This window comes from Mustela nigripes, chromosome 13 (assembly GCF_022355385.1).
Source record: "Mustela nigripes isolate SB6536 chromosome 13, MUSNIG.SB6536, whole genome shotgun sequence".
Classification (NCBI taxonomy): Eukaryota; Metazoa; Chordata; class Mammalia; order Carnivora; family Mustelidae; genus Mustela; species Mustela nigripes.
This window is the reverse complement of record NC_081569.1, coordinates 66,201,212-66,223,558: the sequence shown is the minus strand read 5'-3', so window position 1 is coordinate 66,223,558 and position 22,347 is coordinate 66,201,212. Positions and strand designations below refer to the sequence as shown.

At 39.0% G+C, this 22,347-nt stretch overlaps 1 long non-coding RNA gene across 1 annotated transcript in view; it reads left to right on the top strand.

Moving 5' to 3' along the window:
- Nucleotides 1-22,347, top strand: part of LOC131998724 (uncharacterized) — an 83,908-nt gene that overhangs the window by 10,521 nt on the left and 51,040 nt on the right. The window contains exon 2 of the long non-coding RNA XR_009398836.1: nt 19,619-19,716. This is a non-coding gene — a long non-coding RNA (uncharacterized LOC131998724). The remainder of the gene's footprint in view (nt 1-19,618; nt 19,717-22,347) is intronic.

Genomic DNA, 22,347 nt, shown 5'->3' with positions numbered 1-22,347 from the left:
TTATTTTATTTTTGCAAGAGAGAGAGAGCGAGAGCGCACAAGTGGGGTTGGGGACGGAGGGAGAAGCAGACTCCCCACTGTGCAGGAAGCCTGTTGGGGGACTGGATCCCAGGACCCTGGGATCATGACGTGAGCCACAAAGTACATTTTAAAGCAAGTCTTCCTAAAATAAATCGAAGACAACCCAGTAAATCATACACATTTGCGATTTTTTTCAGGAATGTTTAATGGCACCCCTCCAGGGTCAGAGTTTCTTATTTTTCATATGGGAATAGTGAGACAGAGAGAAGCTAGGGCCACAAATGCAAAGTCAGCTCCCTAAATAATACGTGCAGAATCCCTTTCCTCTTCCAGTAGCTGAGAAACACAGCCACCCACATATTCCTTCTCCTCTCCACGGGTGCTTTCTGAAGGTGATAGGAAATGGTCAGGAGAACACTGACTCACCGGAAATGCCCTCCTTCCGAGAGCAAACAGCAAGAATGAAATCATGTCCACACCATTTACCAATTTGATTTTTAATTGGCTAATATGCCTTTGATCACTGAAGGGGAAATAGTGAATGAGGGCTGGTGCAAGCCTTAGGACCGGCATTATTACCTCTACGTTCGTTTAGACCATTTCCTACCATCCACCTGAGATGCCGTTATTTATTAGCATAATATGCTTACGGATCTATCTGCAGGGCTTAACAATGGAAATTGAAACTCTGTGATGATTTAGCTGAAAGTTACTGGAGCATTCATAAAGCTGTCAGAATTACAAGAGAAACCACATTAAGAAAACGCCAGCACTAGTTGCTATTAAATGGATATTCAAACATCGTCAGCACTGTTATCCACAGAGGGCTGGTCTAATTTATAAGCTCCTGTACAAGGGGATAATGGTAGCTGCAGGTTCAAAGGAAAGTGGATCATAGGAATGACATTAGAAAGAGTGATCACATGTTTCAAAACATAAATCAGCGCATTGGACAAAGGGCTTTTCCCCGATTCATTAATTTATTTATGTCTTTAAAAGGTATTCTCACTAATAAATCACATTTATAGAAAACAATAAAATGAACTGAAAAGGCACAAATTCAACTTTTATTCATTCAACAAATACTTAGCCAGTGCCATCTGTATGCCATGCATGATTTTAGGTACTGGATATGATGCAGATCAAACAGACAAAATACTCACCACAAATAGTCAGTTGTTTTATCAACAGAGAATTATGGAGGGCTGCTACACACTAGGCATTGTTATGATAGATACTCGGTCGATTCACAATCATATATATTTGTGATCATGTATACTTGGGAAAGGAGGTCTCCAACCCTAAGAATTCCTGGAAGCACCTGGATGTCTCCCGTGAGTCTGCTGATAACTTTTGGGCATAATCTGTGGCTCTGTTGGCTAAACTAGAGTTCTACAGATTTGGTTTCATTGTACAGAGTAGCTGTCTGAGCTACAAATTTGTTTCCATTTCCACAACTTCCTCTGTGTTTATAGCTTCAGTGCTGGTGGAGCCAGAGGTGTGGATGTGATGTTTGTGCTCCTGGTAAAGAGCCTGGTGCTCTGAGATGGTGACCTGTCATGACTTATCAGGTGAATGCATTCCTTCCCCAGCACACTGATTGCAGGTTGCTTGTGTGCCAAGAGTTACAGTATTTAGCCAATCAGTTCTTTCAATTCTTCTCAAGCAGAGGTCATTTTGCAACCTTGTATCCACCTCACGAATCTGTACCCATCTCCTAACCCAGCATAAATCTAAGGATGTTAGTGCATGTACCTTCCACTCATCATGAATCTCTGAGACCTGGAACTCCCAACCGAGGGCATCTTGTCATACACACATGCATCTTTGAAAACCAGGTGGCCTGAGACCTGGAGCAGGTCGCTTTATGAATATAGCCACTGGATGTAAACTGTGTGACAAAAAGTTCAAGGTAGAAAAGATAGTATATGGAAATGAGCAGTTAGGAAGATGAACCAGGAGTCAATTACAAAGGCAAAACACAAATTTGGGTATGAGCTGTACACCCAGAATTGAAGTTGAAGTTAAAGTGTAATAATTATAAACATGGAAATTTGCACCAGCAATCAAATTAAATTGGCAAAGAACTTAATGATCTATACCCCGATCTTCACAGGGAAAAATGATTACTTATGCCGATTCTGCCATTAAAGATACGTTTACTGAGCTCCTGCCCTGACACAGACTCTCCATTAGACAATGGGGAGATGATGATGACCAAGTTCTTTTCCTTGCCTTTAAGAAGCCGAATTTGAGATAAGGGTTGGAAAATATAGCCCTTTGGACAAACACAATGCACTTCCTGTTTTTGTATGGTCTGTGAGCAAACAATGGCTTCTACATTTTTAAATGTTGGGGAGTGGGAAATCAGGAGGCTAATATTTCCTGAAATGTGAAAATTTCATGAGTTCATAGGTCAAGGTGTATAGGTAAAGTGTTATTGGCACATGGCCATCCTCATTCATCCATGTATTGAGTGTGGCGTTTTCCTGCTACAGCAGCAGAGTTGAGTACTTGCCTCAGAGATCATATGAGCCACAAAATCTGAAACATTTACCTACTCCTGAACTAGGAGATGGAACAGAGGGAACAACACAGACATGAGCACATGACTTAGGGGAGAATATGGAGGTAAGGATGTACCCAAGGGTATTATTCCTAGAACACTGAAGAGGCCATTATGAATGAAGCACAATATTTAGTTTACTTAAGGTTACTAAAACAATGTATAATGAACCAGAATTTTAGATACTTTCTTTTTGCTATCATATAAACAAGGAGCCAAAGGAACAAAAAAAGAAACTTGTTACTATATTTCCAGCTTAACCCTTCTGGTTTTTTTGTTGTTGTTCTTTTTTTACTTATTTTATTATTAGTAAAAATAATATTTTGGCTTTCTCTTAATAACATTTTATACACCCAAGTATTAATTTTGCTTTATTACCAGTTGTCTTAAATGTATTAGTAAAACATTATTTGTTCAGGATATCCTCCTTAGGCTGGAGTTAAAAAAAAATTCTTTAATTTTTAAGTAGTCTGAAAGCCGTGTTCTGGAGCAGCTTGGCAAGGCTGGGTCTCTGCACATGGTTGAAATGGCAAACCTCCCCCACAAGGCCTGAGAAAGGGGTGCCTTCTGAGCCATTCTTTTTTATTGTCTTGGTCTTCCTGGGATGGGAAAACCTGGGAGTTTCCCCAGGTGCCCCTGGGAACCTGGATCCCAGTGGGCACCAATGGCGGCAGCTACACAGGTTGACCTCAGAGGCATTTTTTAAATAGAACCTCTTCCTGATCTGACCCAGGGGAGTTGAGCAGAAAAAACAGATCTGGGCTTTGACTCTCACTTCACTTTTTAAATTTTTGGCTTCCTCTAGTGAGAATATAGACTCATGCTCCATTGAACAAGGAGCCCACACTGACTCACTGAGTGGCAACATGGTATTGGTTGTGGGGTTAGGATGTCTGGATCTGAAGATGAGCTCAGCCACTCAGCAGCTTTGTGACTCAGGGAAATTTACTTAGCTTCTAGACTTTAGTGTTTGTTAAATGCAGAAAGTGCTAGCAGCTATCTAACAGAAGCATTGTAAATTAAATAAATTAACACATGAAAAATATTGGAAACAATCCCTGGCATGCAGAAGAGTCCTCAACATTTACCATGATGATGAAGAAGAGGATGATGATTACTATTATGTTTCTCTCCTGGGAAGCCCTATCCAGAGTCCACTCTAAACACTATTTTTAGGCTCTTAGCTATTTCCCGACACTACATTTTCAGAGTGGGAATCCTTCTCTTGGTCTCTCTTTTTCCTGAGGTCCTCCCGTGAATTCTGGCCTCATCCATTGTCTTTTTGTCTTACTTCAGTCTTTTAAATCCTGACTATAGCAATCTAGCAAATATGCCCAGGCACTAACTTGTATTATCCTTGTGAGGGGAGCCTAGTGAAGTGATTAAATGCTCTATGGCAATACCATTGATGATCCCATTTCTGTTTTAGAGCATCAGTCATTTCCTCTGCAGCTGAAATGGTGACCACTACATATCTGTTGGATTGAATTGAATTCTGTTCTTGCTCTGACAGTGATGAAGATCCTCTCCTCAAAAATTTATTGCTGCCTTAAATTAGCCTAGAGCTTAAGAACCAGACAGGTATCCATTTATTTACATTAAACTACCCTCTACTTTCTGCTTGACTGTTTGGCTCTGAAAAACAGCGTTTGGAATCTCTGGTTCCCGATTTATACAAGGGAGGTATTATGATTCTTCAAGCCATCATCCTTATCCACAATTTTCTGGGAACCTTATCCTTACTAGGCTCCTTATTCATTCCCAACTGATTTGTTACCAACTCAGATTCCTCCTTTTCTTTGCGCTCAGCTGCTCATCTCTGAGTTTCAGCAATGCTTGCAAAGGACTGCCTTAAGATTTAACAGAGGGTGAGTGAGTCTTTTAGTTATCTGTGTCTGTGTACCAAGCTACCCTCAAACGTAGCAGCTTGAAACAACATTTATAAGCTCACAGTTATGGTGGGTCGGGAAGCTGGGAGTGGCTTGGTTGGGTTATTATTGTTCATGATTCTCACGATGCAGCCATCAAGGTGTCAGCCAGGCTGCAATCCTCTGAGACTTGATTGGGTTGGAGGATCCACCCACTTCCAAGACTGTGAACATGACTGTTTGCTGGGAACCTCATTTCCTTGCCATGTTGGCTTCTTTGCAGGGATGCTTACACAGAACAGCATCTGGCTCCTTCAGAGGGAGGGGGCCATGTGAATAAGACTGCCGAAGATGGAAGCCAGAGCTCTTGAAATCTAATATTAGACGTGGCATATGATTATTTCTGTCCAGTACCGGACATCCAAATCAACACTGGTGCAATGTGGGTATAGATTACGCAAGAGTATGGATAACCGAATGTGGATTCCTTGGGGATCATCTTGGAGGTTCACTGCCATATTCTCCCTTCTGGTCCCTAATGATTCACATCATTCCCACATGCAATAGACATTATTTCCTGCCCAAGTTCCTCCAGAGTATCTCTCTGAAGTGCCAGCTTGAAATTTGTTAGAATTTTGTTATCTATATCAGGTCCAGGAGAGGAAGAACTCTTCAGCTGTAGCTCCTTAAATACAACTCCTCAAGTACAACTGCTCTTCACTTATGAAACTAACTCCCCACACCCGGCATACAACGGTGGGGGACAAGCATAGGATAATGGCGATAGACATTCCTGCTCAAAAAGAGGGGAAATGAAATGCACACAAAAAAAGATGCTGGTATTTCAGAAATAGCAACCTGGAATCCAATTAGTTAAATGTCACATTATCCTCTGACCAAATTTTGAAGCCTGGGAATTATTCTCCGTGGCTCTCAGCTCTGCCTTCTGGGCTTTTGGGTCCTCCTCGCTGTGAAGTCATCTTTCCTTTTTTTTAAATAAAATTTTAATGTTAGAATAGTTTCAGATTTCTAGAAACTTGGACAAGGTACTCAGCTTCTCCAAGCCTCCTTGCTTTCTCTTTCAAATGCCCTCTAGTATTTTCACCCACTTGTATCTCCAAACTAGAAAACTCCTACTGGATTTTCCTGTCCCCTTCTCCGGTGTGCATTCCCTGCCCAGCCCCCAGTCAGTGTACACTTCCATTCTCCGGGCACATTCGTCTTCTGCATTCTGTCATGCCCATCAATGCAGTGTATTAGAATTATTTACTTTCTTGTCTTTTGTCTTTGTTTTTTAGCACCTTGAAGGCTGGAATCCAAATCAGTGTCTGGAAGATAGAGGCACTTAAATATTTCCTACTTAAAAACATTAAAAATTATTTTTTAAAAATATAAGTACACAGTAAGTGTATAGATTTGTGTAACTACCATTAACAATAAGGATTCAAAACAGGTTCATCACCCCATGAAACTTCTTGCTATCCTTTCCTTGATTTCTAAACCCTGGCAATCACCAGTCTATTCTCCACCAGAAGGGTTTGCCTTTTCCTGAATGTCATATACATGGAATGATAGTGTGCAACCTTTTGAGACTGATTTCTTTTACTCAGCTCGATGTCTCTGAGAGTCATCCAAATTATTGTGTATATCAATAATTGATGACTTAGACTATTTATACTGCTGAGTAGTAACTCACTCTATGGATATGCCACATTTGTTTATCCATTCACCTATTAAAAAACACTTAGGTTAAAAAAAACATTTGGGTTAATTCCATTTTTCAGTCATTATGAATACACATTCCTGTAACATGTTTTTGTGTTAATTCAGGTTTTCATTTCTTTAGGCTAAATATCTTGGAGTGGCATTTCTGGGTCATATGATAAATATATACTCAAATTTATAAGGAACAGCAAATTGTTTTCCAGAGGAGCCGTTTCATTTTACATTCCCACTAGTAATGTATCAGAGCTGCATTTGGTGTGAATCTTTTCCAGAACTTAGTATTATCAGGATTTTTTTTTGGGGGGGGATCCATTTTAATAGATGTGTAATGATATCTCATATGGTTTTAATTTGCTTTTCCCTAATGGTTAATAATGTTGAACAAATTTCCAGGTGCTTATTTGTCATCCATATGTTCTCTTTGTTGAAGTATCTGTTCGGTTCTTTTGTGCATTATAAAAATTGTGTGTTTCTATTTCTACGGTTGAGTTTTGACAGTTGTTTGTATGTTCTGGGTATAAGTTCCTTGTTACTATATATTATAAATATTTTTTTCTGATTTGTAGCTTATCCTTTAATGAGCTTAACAATGTTATTTTGATAAGGCCCAATTTATCTTTTTTTTAAATGGACAGTGCTTTTGAAGTCATGTTCATGAACTTTTGCCTAAAGATTTCCTCCTGTTTTCTTCTAAAATTCATACTTTTCCATTTTATATTTATATCTGTGATCCATTTTGAGTTATTTTTTTGAAGATTTTATTCATTTATTTGATAGAAGGAGATAGAGAGAAAGCACAAGCAGGGAGGGCTGCAGGGAAAGGAGAAGCAGGCTCCTCGCTGAACAGGGAGCCCAACGAGGGGCTCAATCCCAGAACCCTGGGATCATGACCTAAGTTGAAGGCAGATGCTTAATTCACCAACTGACTCTCCCAGGCACCCCATTTTGAGTTATTTTTGTATAAGACATGAAAAATACATCAAAATCCAATTTTTCACATGTGGATGTCCAGTTGTTCCAATGCCAATTGATGGACAGACCAAGCTTTCCCTATTGAATTACCTTTGCAGCTTTCTCAAGGGCAAATTGGTCATATTTCTGGATTCTCTACTCTGTTCAGTTTATTTAGATGTCTTGCTATCCAAAAATACCACACTGTTCTCATGACTGTAGATTTGTTGTGATTTGTAGATTTGTTCTTATAATTACATGGTGCGATTTATCCACATTTACTCTTTCTTTTTCTTTCAAAATGGACTATTCTAGTTCCTTTGCCTTTTCATATAAACATTAGAATCAGTGTGTCTATATCTAACAAAAATATTTCTTGGATTCCATTGCAACTGCATTAAATCCATAAAACAATTTGAATCTTTAAATACATTAAAACAGTATGTCTCTCCATTTATTTAGGGCTTTCAAAATTTCTTTCATCACTATTTTGTAGTTTTTAGCTTAACATGTTCTTCACGTGTTTTATTATATTTTTACACAACTATTTCATTTTTAGGGGGACTTACTAAAAATGGCATTTTTACAGATTTTCATTTCCAATTATTATTCATTGCCTGACTTCTGTGTGATTTTGTATACTGAAATTTTTAAAATTTCATTTATTAGTTCTAGGAGTAATTTTTAAAAATAGATAATGGGATTTTCTATGTAGACAAACACGATCTATTTAAAAGTACACTTTATTTTTTTTCTTTTCCATCTGTGTGTGCCTTTTCTTTCTCTTGCCTTATTGCATTGGCTAGGACTTCCAACATCTATATTTATGAAGGAGCCTGATCTGCAGTTTTCTTCAGTGCTATTTTTGGTATTTAGTATCTTTGGTTTTGATTTTGGTTGTCTGATAAAATGAATTGGGAAGTATCCTCTTTTTATCTATTTTCTATTAAAGATGGTATAGAGTTTGCATTATAGCTTCTTTAAATATTTGATAGAATTCTCTAATGTAACTATCTGGGCCTGGAGATTTCTTTTCCAAAAGTTTTTTTTTTTTTAATTTTAATTTATTTTTAAAATTTCTTTTCAGTGTTCCAGAATTCATTGTTTATGCACCAGACCCAGTTCTCCATGCAATATGTGTCCTCCACAATTCCCACCACCAGGCTCACCCAACCCTCCCACCCCCTCCCCTCCAAAACCTTCAGTTTGTTTCTCAGAGTCTACAGTCTCATGGTTCGTCTCCCCGCTCCAATTTCCCACAACTCCCTTCTCCTCACCATCTCCCCATGTCCTCCATGTTATTCCTTATGCTCCACAAATAAGCAAAACCATATGATAATTGACTCTTTCTGCTTGACTTATTTCATTCAGCATAATCTCTTCCAGTCCCATCCACGTTGATACAAAAGTTGGGTATTCATCTTTTCTGATGGAGGTGTAATACTCCATAGTATATATGGACCATGTCTTCTTTATCCATTTGTCCATTGAAGGGCATCTTGGTTCTTTCCACAGTTTGGTGACTGTGGCCATTACTGCTATAAACACAGGGATACAGTTGGCCCTTCTTTTCACTACATCTATATCTTTGGGGTAAATAGACAGTAGTGCAATTGCAGGGTCATAGGGTAGCTCTATTTTTAATTTATTAAGGAATCTCCACACCGTTTTCCAAAGTGGCTACACCAACTTGCATTCCCACCAACAGTGCAAGAGGGTTCCCCTTTCTCCATATCTTCTCCAACACTTGTTGTTTACTGTCTTCTTAATTTTGGCCATTCTAACTGGTGTAAGGTGGTATCTCAATGTGGTTTTGATTTGAATCTTCCTGATGGCTAGTGATGATGAACATTTTTTCATGTGTCTGTTAGCCTCCTGTATGTTTTCATTGAAGAAGTGTCTGTTCATGTCTTCTGCCCATTTTTTGACATTATCTGTTTTGTGTGTGTTGAGTTTGAGGAGTTCTTTATAGACCTTGGATATCAGCCATTTGTCTTTTTCAAGGGTTTTACAAATTAATACATTTCTTTAACAGTTAAATGGGTTATCCATTTCATCTTAAATGAATTTTGGTAGTTGGTGTCTTGTAAAGAATTAATACACTCAATCTAAGTTGTTGAATTAGTTGTGTGCACAAAGTTGTTTGTATAGCTATGGGGGTATGATGCATTATTCCTTTCATTCCTGATATTGGTAATTAATATCCTCTTTCTTTTTTCTTTGTTCGTCAGTTTGGAGATTTATTGATTTTCTTCATTTTTTTTCAAGGAATAAGATTTTAGTTCATTGATTTTCTCTTTTTAGTTTCATTGATTTTTTTCTATTTCTATGATGCTTGCCTTGAGTTTATTTTGCTCTTTTTACTTTCTTAAGGTGGGATCTTAGAACTTTTATTTACTTATTTTTATTTTTAAAAAAGATTTCATTTATTTATTTGAGAGAGAGAGAGAGAGAGAGCATGAGAGAGAAAGAGAGAGAGAAAGTCACAAGAAAGGGGTGGTGTAGGGGGGGAAGCAAGCTCCCCACTGAGCAGGGAGCCTGATGTGGGGCTTGTTCCCAGGACCACAGGATCATGACCTGAGCTAAAGCAGACACTTAACTGACTGAGCTACCCAGTCACCCTAGACCTTTGATTTAAAACCTTTTTCACTGATATCTTTCCTAATAGAAATATTCTTGTAGGCACTGCATTAGCTACATCCCAAACTTTTTGGTATTTTTTATTTTAATTTTTGTTCAGTTCAAATATTTTGTAATTTTCTCTGAGACTTCATTTTTTGACTCACAAATTAACAGTCAAATTTTTGAAGACTTTCTAATTATTGTGCTGTTACTCATTTTTATTTTAATTCCATTAGAGTCAGAGAAAATACCCTGCAGGGTTTTGATTCTTTTAAATTTGTTGGGATTTGTTTTATAGCCTAGGATATGATCTACCTTGGTGAATTTGTCATGTGCACTTGAAAACAATTTGTATCCTTCTCTTCTTGAGTGGAGCCTTCTATAAATGTCAATTAGGTCAAGTTGGTTGATAGTGATTTCAGTTGTTCTATATTCTTGCTAATTTTTTGCCTACTCGTTCTATTGATTACTGAGAGAACAATGTGAAGTTTCCAACTTTATCTGTGGATTTTTCTATTTCTCCTTTCATTTTTATTTCTTTTTGCTTCATAAAGCTTAAAGCTCTGTTATTAGGTGGAATACATGTTAAGGATATGGTAGTCAGATTTAGCAAAAAAAAAAAAAAGAAAGAAAGAAAAGAAAAAATGATTAGATGAATTTTAGATAGGCAATGAAATAATTTGTTGATTTAAGTACATCTTATGCAACATTTGTATTTTATCTGGCAACCCTTATTCAGGATTGTTAGGTCTTCTTGATGAGCTGACCTTTTATTAATTTGTAATGTTCTCTTTATCCTTGCTGATTTCTTTTGCTCTGAAATTTACTTTGTTATTAGAAGTGATTCAGTTTTCTTTTTCCTTCTAGTTTTTTTTTTTTTATTAGTGTGTTCATGCTCTAAGCACACCAAATAGAGGAAGACATTGTCAGATGTCTATCATCACCAATAACTATGTGCTATCTACCAGAAACTCATTTAAAATATAAAGATATTGATTATATTATGTGACAAGTACTATCTCCAGTGTGATTCTAAACACCAGAGTTATAACTTTCACCAGTTAGAAGAGGAAACGGCAGTTAGAAAATGATATAATTATTGCTTAAGATCATACAGCTACTAAATAATGGAATCAAAGTTTAAAGCTTAGTCTGACTCCAAAGTTCATATCTTAATGGTTAGATTATTCTGGTTACTTTGCCTGTAAACCAGTAGTTAACAAGTTTTTTGTTTGTTTGTTTGTTTGTTTGGTAAAGGACCAGATAAATATTTTAGGCTTTACAGGTCATGTGGTTTCTTTTGTGACTATTCGATTTTGCCTGTAGCCCAAAAGCAGCCACTAACAATCTACAAATAAAAAAGTGTGGCTGTGTTCTGATAAAACTTAATTTAAAAAACAGGTGGTAAGTTAAATTTGACCTATGGGCTTCTGTTTGCCAATTCCTGATACAAAGTTATGTGTGGATTTTTCAGTTCTTGTCTCCTGTGGGCTGTATTTCTCTGGCTCTTGATTTATGAGTTCATTTCAGGTTATTATAGTTAGTGATAAAGCTTAATTCAGAGTTCATAGTTCAAGCAGTCACGTGTCCTATTCCTTTGTCTAAGATCTGTTTCTTTGATAAAGAAAACTAGCTCTTCTGTTTTGTTTTGTGTTTTTGTTTAGCAGTTCCTATAATAAATGCATGTTTCAGAGGCAGAAGAATAGGTTGAGTGATACACAGGTTCTGTCTAAGAGAACAAGGAGAGAGAGATAGATGCTGAACACAAACAACCTGCCTTCACTATGTAACCTGGTTGCTTGAATCTAGTCCGTGTATACATGTAATTCCAGTCTACTGCATTTTGAAAATATAAGAAAAAGTGGAAACAAATGGAGACATACTCATGAGAAGACAATACTTTAAAAATGCTGATTATTACCAAATTAATCATTAAATGTAATGTAATTCTTATTCAAACCCCAACAATTTTAGCTTTCAGAGGGGAATATTTTGCAGATAAGTCTTTCTGGGAAGCTGACAGCCTGAGTTTGAATGGGAGTGCTTGTGGACTGAGGAAAGATAAGGTTGTACAAAATACAAACTTTCCAGAGCCACTTTGTAATATTTACCAAAAACTTTGATCTGAAAATGCTACTAGCAGCAATTTAGCTTAAGAAAATATGTAAATATATATTAATAATATACTAATTAATAACATATACATTACTCTGGTGCTGTAATGAGTTAATTTTTAAGAACAGATTTCCACTGCATTATACTATCATTAATTATGTCAATGCATAACTAAATTAACCTAGAAAATTATTTGGTTTTTTTGTTGAGTGAAAAAAGATATGTATAATATCACATTTTGTAAATAGAGCATATAATTATCTGCATGGCTATACCTAGAATCTTAGCAATACATACTGTTAGATGGAGGGATAATGGACAAATTTTCTCTTTTTGCTAAACCTTACATTCTTATTTTCTACCATAAATGTGTGTGTCTTGTGTAATAAAATATGAATTTTATTGATGTCAAAGTTTTGAGTAGACGTTCTTAAATCTGAAACACTTTTGGAAAAAGACAGCAGTCACATTCCTAGCTGGGCATTTAACATTTCTATAAAATGTGTTAAAACTGGTTTCATTTTTTTGACTTTCAATTTGGGTCATTTTTTAAAAATTTCAACTTAGATCATTTTTTTGCATGGGTCCTTTGTGTATGTTTGCTCCTGGTACCCAGAAAACTTGCCTTTTCACTTGGTAAGAAAAGCAGTCAGAACAAAGCCACCAATGTAATTTGAGTAGGTGTGGATCAGAATGAATCAGGCTGCAGGAAATGATTTGGAACCGTTTTTCAAGATCTTTACTTTTTTTTTTTTTTTTCTTTCCTTCAGTCTTTGTATTCAGGAAGATTGAAAGCCCAGGTGGGAGAGGAAGGCTTTCAGATTCTCAGGTTTTTAAAATACAGGTCTCCAAGGCCTTAGACTGAGCTTCCTAGGCATGACAGGAACAGAATTTGGTGCAAAAGCAAGCAAATCGCCTTGTCCAAGATATTATCCCTGTGGTCCCTCCCATCTCCCCAAGTGTCCTGGGCTTTCTCTGCAATCCTCCTCTGTCAAACATCCCTCTGCCTTTTCTCCATGTCTCCCCCTCCCAACTCCCTAAGCTGCCAGCATCCTTGAATTTGGACTTCTTCCCAAAGAAAGTAGAATATCCTAGGGAAGTAAGGAGAGAAAATGAGTTTATTTTCCAGTTCTCAGGGGATACTTTTAGCTCAAGGACTGTGCCAAACCATGTGTGTGTGTGTGTGTGTGTGTGTATTGCTTTGTTTTGTTTACTTTTATGTATATGCATTGTCCTAATGCTGTGCCCTCCAGACTACCCCCTTCCTAAAACTAACTGTACACCCTTCTCACCCCTTTAGGATTCCTGAAGGGAGAGTCCTGTAACAAAGGGAGGGAAGAATGAGATACAAGCAGTATGTCATCATGGACACTGGGGACAAGGTGGGTGGGAGATACACAGAACAGGCTCTGGTATGGCAAGATAACTACAGATATTCCTGTTCATTTCAGATTCATTTGTTAATTCTTTCATTTATTTGCTCATGATCAGACATGAATGTAGTTCCTATACATGGCAGATGCTCTACCAGGCCAATCTGTTAGACAGATAAACCTACTTCTAGCCTCAAGTAGTTTATGTAGAGACAAGATTGCCAATTATTGATGCTCATCAGAATCAATTGTAGGAATTCATATTTCTGGGCCCTACCTCAGACCTTCTGAATCACATTGTCAAGGGGAGTTTCTGAAATTGTAATTTTCACCAAATCTCCCCCATAATTCTGCACAGTCAGCACTGATCCAAAGACCAATGTTAGGAAACCACTGGTAAGAGCTACCTGATTTTTGAAAGAACAAATAATTAGGAACAAGATTGCAGTGAAAAGGCCAGGCCAGCCAGCTCTTCCTTTCTCCTTTCCTTCCCACTATGTTTCCTTCTGGGAGCACCCAGGTCAAGGATAGTTTTTTTTCAGTTTTCTATCGCTGCGTAACACATTGCTCCCAGACTTACTCTCTTATAACAACAAATGATGATAACTGGTTGTTTTTCACAATTTTGTGGGTTGACTGGGATCAGCTAGGTGATTCTTCTGTTCTACATGGTATAGTTGAGCTCACTTAGGTGGCTGCATTTGGGTGGGTGCCCTAGTGATGCTGGAATGTCTAGGATGGTCTCTCATTCTCTTTGAGTTGCTCCTCATGTGGTCTCTCATAATTCAGTAATCCAGCCCAATCCTCTTTACCATCTTTGCAGCTGCATCTTTGATGCTGACAGTTCATTTAAGGCTTGGGCTCAGGGGCCCCAGAAAATTACTTCTGATGTATTCCATGCATTCTATTGGGCAAAACAAGACACGGGGTCAGCCCAGATTCAAAGGAGAGGAAAAGTCATGCTGGTTATAAGATCTACATACCCATTGACTTCACAGATGACGCCAGGCTAGGGGTTTCAGATATGGTTCTAGAAATCAGCCAACTTAGACCAAGACCTTGGCTAGTTGTATAAGTGGCCATAAATGAACAATAAAATTTAATAGGGACAGGCTATAAGTACAAGATGGGTCACTCCATTGTGACTACATAAAAAAGGGCTAAAGATAAATAATGAACGAAGAAGGCATGAGACTGTCATCTAGTGTTTTTGCCAAAAAAGAAAGCACAATATTTGATAGATCAAGAAATTCTAAAGCATAACAAAGTCATGACTAGAATATCATATTCAGTTTTGGCCCTTATAATTAGGAGTCAGAGCTATTCAGGCTAGGAACAGAAATGAATTTTTCTTTCTCCATCCTGGGACCTGGTCTTGATTGGGTAATCCAGGCTAGTGTATAGTGCAGGAAATGAGTTTGGATGAGGGGAAAAGGAGGCAGTGAAACTGTAGGCCACCAGCCACCTGCTGATTCCGTAGAGCCAGGACAAAGGACATCAATGAGGCCATGTCATTTGTCTGTTTGACCCTCCTTTGGGTATTCAGGTTACTCAGCGTAAAACCAGCTTTGGTGCAAGAATCAGCAAGGCCCTACCTGGTCTGGCCTCTTTATCTAACTTCATCTTCTACAGATAATTCCCCTTCCCATTTTACTCCCGTCACAGTAGCCTTTCTGCTGTTGCTTAGAGATGCCGGTACATACCTGCCTTCAGGCTTTTGCACTCACTCCTACCTCTGCCTGGGATGCTCCTCTGTAGATCTGCATAACTCTACCCCTCACTTCTCCCAGGTCTCTGCCTACATTCAGACCATCACCCTATATGAAGTGGTAACCCCCACTTTCCTACTCCCTAACACCATCACCCTGCTTGCTTTTCTCCCTGCACTTAACTAGCATCTGGTATGCATTTATTTTCTTGTTTATATGTTTGTTGTTTTTCTTCCCCCACCAGTGTGCTAGCTTCAAGACAGTAACAACACTGCTTTGTCTTCTGTTACACCTCCAGTGGCCTCAGCAGTCCCTGGTACCATCTTACTCAATAACCGTTTCTTGAATAAATGAATGGATCTCCCTGTGAACGTTGGGGAACTGAATGCAACACCGGGGTCGTAGAGGCCCTACCATGACTGCTTGTTGGATTGCCTTCTTGGCCGGTATATTGCAGAGTCGGTGGGTCGGGAGACCAAGAGTTAAGCTCCTGCTCTGCCTCTAACTTCTTTGGGACTTTGGGCAAGTATTTGCCCTTTCCATGTCTCATCAGGTGTCCCCCTACAAAACCCAACATTTCAAGGAATCCTAGATGGGAAAGTGTTTCAGAAAGAAAATTATCAGTGGTCTTGGATTTTTCTTTGAGTGTTCTGCCTGTTGCTCAAAGCAAGAGAATTGCAGCCCACTCTTTCAGCTCAAATATTTGTATCCTGCTTGTGGGAAGGGACATTATCGACCCAGCCCATTGTTAATGCATAAGGAAGTAAGGATAATGGAATTCCAGAGGGCATGCAGGGGCATGCTGGGTGGGTAGAGATGGCATTGTCCAGGACACTAGGAGACATAGGGTTTTCTACTGTTGCAGTTGGTAAGAATGCATATCAGGAACACTTGGACAAAGATCTAATAGGGTTCTGAATCCCTTTTCTGATAGAAATGGTTGTTTTTTTTTTTTTTTAAATGCTAATGGATATCACAGGAACATGGGCTTAGATGTCAAATTACCTAGATTTGAATTCTATATCCCTACTTGCTAAGCATGAGACCTAATATTTTTAAAATCCTACTTTCACCTTCTGTAAAGTGGGGATTTAGAAATTATATACCTTGCCAGGCCATCATGAAGATTAGGTGAAACATTCCATGCAAAGTGGCTGGAACATATGCACCTTTGTTGTTATTATCATTATTATTACTATTATAAGGGACAGTAGTAGAGTAGTAATAGTGGACTCATATCTGTCTAACTTAAATCCTGTCTCATTTTCCATTCAATAAAATAAGATACTAATCTATATTACAAAGCTATTATCCCAATCTTGCTCTGGAAAGCAAATAATGGTGCATGTCAAAGAACTTTGTGCATGTGTAAGCTTTATTTGGATATGAGTTATTACTGAATGCTAAGATTCAGCTACGGTCATGGGCTCCAGGGCCCAGCTCCATCTCTCCTTCCCCACGGATCACATATAATGACTCCTCTGCTTTGGTGTTGGCCCCACAGTCTCCAGTCCCTTCAGTTGCTGGGTTAGATCATCCTCCAGAATTGAAGGGACCAAGGACCTCAGTTTCAGATGCAGGGTAAGTACAGACCTTTTTCTCATCAAGTCTCTGCAAAGGACCCTAGAGGCCACGACAAAGGGACATACTCTAAAAGCTACCACTGCAGACCCTTTTGAGGGTTGTCAAAACTGTCAACAGGAAGGTCGTCAAGTTTCTCTCCCTGAGGTTTTTAAAAACAAGAGTCTTGCCGGAAGATGGAGCCTTAATTATATGACCTCTCAAGATCACATCTCATTAAGATTCCGTGTCACTTCCTAAGTTTGTATAGTCTCTCTTTGGAGAGTAAGGCTCTTCAGTAATTAAACATCTGATGGAACTGGGCATTCATTATCTGAGCATTAATTCTGAAGACAGATCAGGGGATTCTGCAATTTCAACTCATTTTGGTAAATGGTCATTTGATTATTATCCAGCTGATGGAATTAGAAAGAGATCTTTGAACTCCATCTTTGTTCACATCCCTGTTCTTAGGGTTTCTCTGTATAAAGGTCTTTGATTAACTTGCTATAAGGATGCTCTGCTGGATTTCCTTTGTAGACATGCCAGTCCTCCCTGTGATATAGGGAGCTCCTTAGGGGCCAGAAACCTGTCTTATCCTTGTGTGTCTCTTGTTGCCCATCGCTACACAGGGTATAAATAGTACAAAGTAGATGTTTTGTTTTGTTTTTAATAAATAAATGAATAAAATTTTAGGGGAACTGTCTTGGGATTGCTACTAAAAAGTATCATCATACATCTTGGAATTGCTTTGTGGTTGTCTGTTATCTGGAAACAAAATAATTAACAGACATTTTGAGGTAGACTTTTCTGACAATTCTGAATTAATTTTAATGAAATTAAGTCCATTTCTGGAGTTTGAAGAAGTCATTTCAGCAAGTGAGTTTTGTCCATAGAGGATAAAATCAGATTCCCTTTCCACACCATTCAGAAAATGGCACAGGAGAAGGTCTCTAATCGTGATAGCAATGAAAGTAGATATGAAATTTATGTTCTAGTTTTGTGTCCTGTGCTTTGTCATGTAGTTAAGATGGAGACATCCAGCAAAATTTGACTTGACTAATATAGATCCATTTTTCTGAGCCAGGGATTTCCTGAAAGAGGGTGGTAGACTGAAGTCATAAGATTTGAGTTTTGATTTTTGACACTGTGGACCTCGATTTCCGTGTGGGTATAATGGAGGTGGAGTGGAAAGGGAGAGTGCTAATGTTCTATGACTCAGTGCCTGGTTTCTGGTAATGTACCCACCAGGGAGTGGAAATAGCAGGGAACTTTATGGCTCTGACCGAATTCCATGGGCGCAGAGTCTCTCACAAGGCTTAATGCATGAGAAATAGCAAGGAGTGTTTATAGCCTTATGATTGTGTGGTTGAGAGTCATGGGGCTTTGGGGCCTGGCTTTGCGGACAGGCAGAACTGCGTCCTTTTCTTGGATCTGCCACTCACTAGCTTTGTCACTTCATGTGTGATAACCTTTCTAAGTCATTATAAAATGATAATATTTACATGCCATTGAAAAATGAAATAAAAATAATGCCCATATCATAAAGTTGGTGAAAGGACTGAAAGTATAAAAGCATAGGGTGATGTAAGAAGCACCTGATACACAGTGAAAGCTAAAATAATAATAATAATAATAATGCTGGCTAATGTGGTGATGGATGAAGATGGGGAGAACCATGATTAGCTGAAAGAGACAAGGATGTCAGTTTCCTTATCTGCCTCTTAGATTGTCGAGAAGATTGAAAAGAATTTAACAAAATACATGGCACACAGTAGGTGCTATTAAAGTGCCGGTATTTTAAAGAAAAAGAGGTAAATAAGTTCCCTGTGCTCTCCAACGTAGATCAAGCTCCTGCTGCATGAGATCAGCAGAGAAAGTAGGCGTGGGCTGCCATTGAGACATTTTCTGTGCATTGGTGTCAATTTCATGATCAAGAAGGAACAATTCATTCCCTCCTGGGTGTGCTGTTGTCTCTAAAGACAACAGGTACTCTGCCAGAGTACAGCACACACTTGTTTCTTTTCCTCTTTTCCTCATGTTCCTCCTTCTTTTGAGTTCTCCCCTCCAAACTCCCAACTTCGGTTTGTATTCAAGTGATTTTCCCTCGGCTATGATCTTCCCCCTCACATCTGCTCTTATCCCTCCTTTGCTGCTGAGCCACATGAGTCATGAGGGCCGCTCTGACAGAGGTGCAACTGTTCTTTGGCAATCAAAGAGCTTCTTAGGACTGCTCAAAGTCATACGGTAATGCTGCAAATGCCAGCTCGAATGCCAGCAGAAAGCTGGACCCCCTTTCATCTCTCCCTTTTGAAGAACTTCTTTGTGGGGGTCTCGTTATGAATAGTATCTTGAGACAGAGTGCATTTTCACCCATTTGTTTTGCTTTTCTTTCTCAACCCTTGAAGAAGGAACGGAAAGTTGGAATCAGTGAGAGAGCTGCAGCTCAACAGAGGGGGCCTCCCCTGAAACTGCACCAGGAACTTGGGCTAGAAATGAGGTTAATTTCCCTGAGGTGTGGCTTTGTCACATCCCCTGAATTATTCAGGGGGCCTCATCTAGGGCTGCACATTACTGGTAACTCCTGGAGTTACCCCCAAAGACTCTGGACTTGTCTTTAACAATTCATGGATTGTCTCATTTGAAAATCGTGAATTGGAATTAAGTTTATCGTGTCAGATTCTTGTATCTTAAATATTTTAAACTGGTTTGCTGTGAACCACTATGAATATCCCAGCTCAAAACTTATTTAGGGAAGATTTTGGATTCTGGGAATAATACCAGAAGCTTGTCCTTCTGTCAGAACATTTGTAAAGAGTTTTCTTCCTCACATTAGTAAACACCCAAAAATGAGATGGAGATTTCTTCTAAATCCTATTGTTTAATGACTCATATTTAGTTACTTCTTATTTACATTCAGCCTAAAAGTCCTAACATCAGTGCAATAATAATGGGACCAAAGAATTGTCTTTATTCAGAACTGAGCTAATAACTCCTGAAGATGAGATCCTTGTGATATGTTCTCAGAATAATTAGGAAGAGCGTGAAGGATGCATGGTTTGGCCTTTAGTCTTACTCTGTTTCTAACAAGCTTTTTTCCTTGTCCAGGTACAGGTAAATCAACAGCCATTTAAGGAGCAAGAGATCATTTCTGCTGTCCCATAAACCCTGTCCTGGATGAAATTGGTAGTGAACATCTACTATGTGTAAGCATATAACTTACGTTATCTCTAATCTTTATAAGAACTCTGTGAAATGTTATTATGCGAAGACTTCAGATAAAGAAACTCAGGCTCAAAAGAATCAAGCGACTTAACCCAAGTATGGCAGGTTGTAGTTTCAAAATATGGTCTTAGCAATATTTCCTGTTGCGTGGCTCATCCAGAGTCTTGCCATTCTCCTACACAGAGAGGAAGTCCATTTTCTCTCCCTGGTAAACTTTGCAGGTTTTTGTGATTGCCTCAACAAGCAGAATGTTGTAGAAGTGATGCTGCATGACTTCTCAGGTAGGTTTAATAAAAGGTGAAGTTCTGTCCAGCTCTTTCTCTTTCTTTAGGGATGTTTACCATTGGAACCCAGCTGCCATGTTGTGAGGAAGCTCAGCCTATGTGGGGAGGTCACATGTGGACATCCTGTCCAATAGCCCTGGTGAAGGTCCCAGCCAACAACTAGCACCAAGTGCTAAGTCTTCCAATGATTCCAATGATTCCAGCCCCCAATGTCAAGCCACCATAGCAGAGACAAGCTAATCCTGCCTAGTCCCGACCTAATGACAGATTCATAAATGAAGTAAACTTTAATGATATTATTAAGTTTTAGGGTGGTGTGTGATGTAACAGTGAAACCAAAAAACTAAGCTTGGATAACTAATCCATGGATGATTCCGGATTCAAACTTAAATCTTCATGCCACCATAGGCTCTATGAATACTGTATGACTTTACACCACTGTAAGCAGGTTCCACTGTCCCAGATACTTATTCTTCCAAGCTTTACTCCTCAAGTAACTCTTCTCCTCCATAGTCTTCCTTCAGCCTGGGACCCAGAGCCTCTGCTTGCTGTAGGTGTGCTCGTGACACTTCCATCCCTAATTAACATCTGGCCATTAATATACAGAAACCTGAACATCAGCACACACACTCTGGATATAGACATGCCTTATGCACCCCTAAGGAAGCTTTCCACATTATATTATGGCTTTTATCATTGCTTCCGAAGGGCATAATAATAAGTGTTTACAATGGTTAGTATAATATAGTGGTAAGTGTAAGTGAAATCTGAATGTCCAGATTCAAAACCCACCTCTTCCATTTATAAGCTGTTTGACCTCTGAAGTTTGTTGAACTTCTCTGTATCTTAGTTTTCCCATCTCTAAAATGGGGCTAACAACAGTTCATTCCTCATAAGGTTGCTACAATGGATTAACAAATTAAGGAATTACATCCTTAGAATAGCAGTTGGCATATTAGTTCTCGGTAAATGTCATTTATGGCTCACCTGTCATTTAGAACCCTATTTTATCACACATCTTTTTCTACTTAGATCATTGGGCAGGAAAAATGTTAGTTTCTCCTGTTGGCTGTTTTTCTCTTTGGTTCTCTGTAACCTCTTTTGTTCAATGTGGAAGGTGGGGAAAACTCTGCTGGGCATGCATCTTTGGGTAGAGAGGACCAGAGACTGGCCAGAGACTTTGGCATCTAAGGTTTAGCCTTGCCCTCATCTTAGCCACATTGCCTGTTCTGACAAATGAGAGCTCATGGCTTCTGTTCATTGTTTGCTGTGTATGTGAATAGATGTGTAAATCAAAATTTATTTTGGAAGACACTTTTGAAAATAGGGTATCTTTCCATAAGGACTCAGGGGAACCAATAGACAGGCAGCATAAAAAGTTGGGAAAATCTTTCTGCCTTAATACAGATAATAGAGAAACACAAACAACTGGATGGAACAAGGTAGCGGCTGACACAGCATCAACGGTCACACAGGACAGAACTTCAGGGGATGTTTAGTCTAATCTCCTCACTTACAGGTGAAGTTCCAGGGGTAAAGCAACTACTCTGAGGCGGTACCACCTGCATGGACTTTAAGAACCTGTGGTTTGATTGCCTTGTGTCCTTGATTGCCAAGGGTATTTGACTTTGGGGGTCTGTTAATTCAATTAGATTGTAATGACTTGGATTCCCAATCTTCATAATTAACTTTCTGTTCCGTTTCTTTCCCTTGAAGAAAAACTGAGGTAGACAGGTAGCTGTGACAAAGCAATATATATTTAGAAGTGCCATTTGCTGGAACTAGCCGAGTGTCAGAAATTGCAGGAAACATATAATTATCCAGTCTATCTCACGGCTGAGGAGCCCTATTGGTGTGATGGCTAAATTAGTTTTATGATATTATTTCTGGCTTCAGTTCAGGTGAATCTAGGGGCCTCAGGAGGCACACAAACTCTCTGCCATCTCTCTATTTTCAAGTCCTATCATTGCTATGTGGGAACAAATGTGATATCAACATGAAATATAAATTGAAAAGCTTCCGTTGGCCCACTGTGTACCGCCCAGCTTTTTAGATCAGTGACTCGGTTTCTATCACTTGTCTGCCGTGCTCTTGAAGTCTTTACTGTCTCAGTGTGCTGTTTAGATGTTTAATGCCTCCTCTGTTGAAGTCCATTCCCTTGGAGCTGGTGTTAATGAGGTCCCACGAAACAGCGCTACATTTTGCAGCACAATTTCAGTTGCCCAGAGAGATGGATGGCATGAAACAGGCAAAAGGGCTCCATCAAGTTGGCTTGGGGAACAGGACCACCAGGAGCCCTGAATGGAATTCAATCAGGTGGTGCTGTGG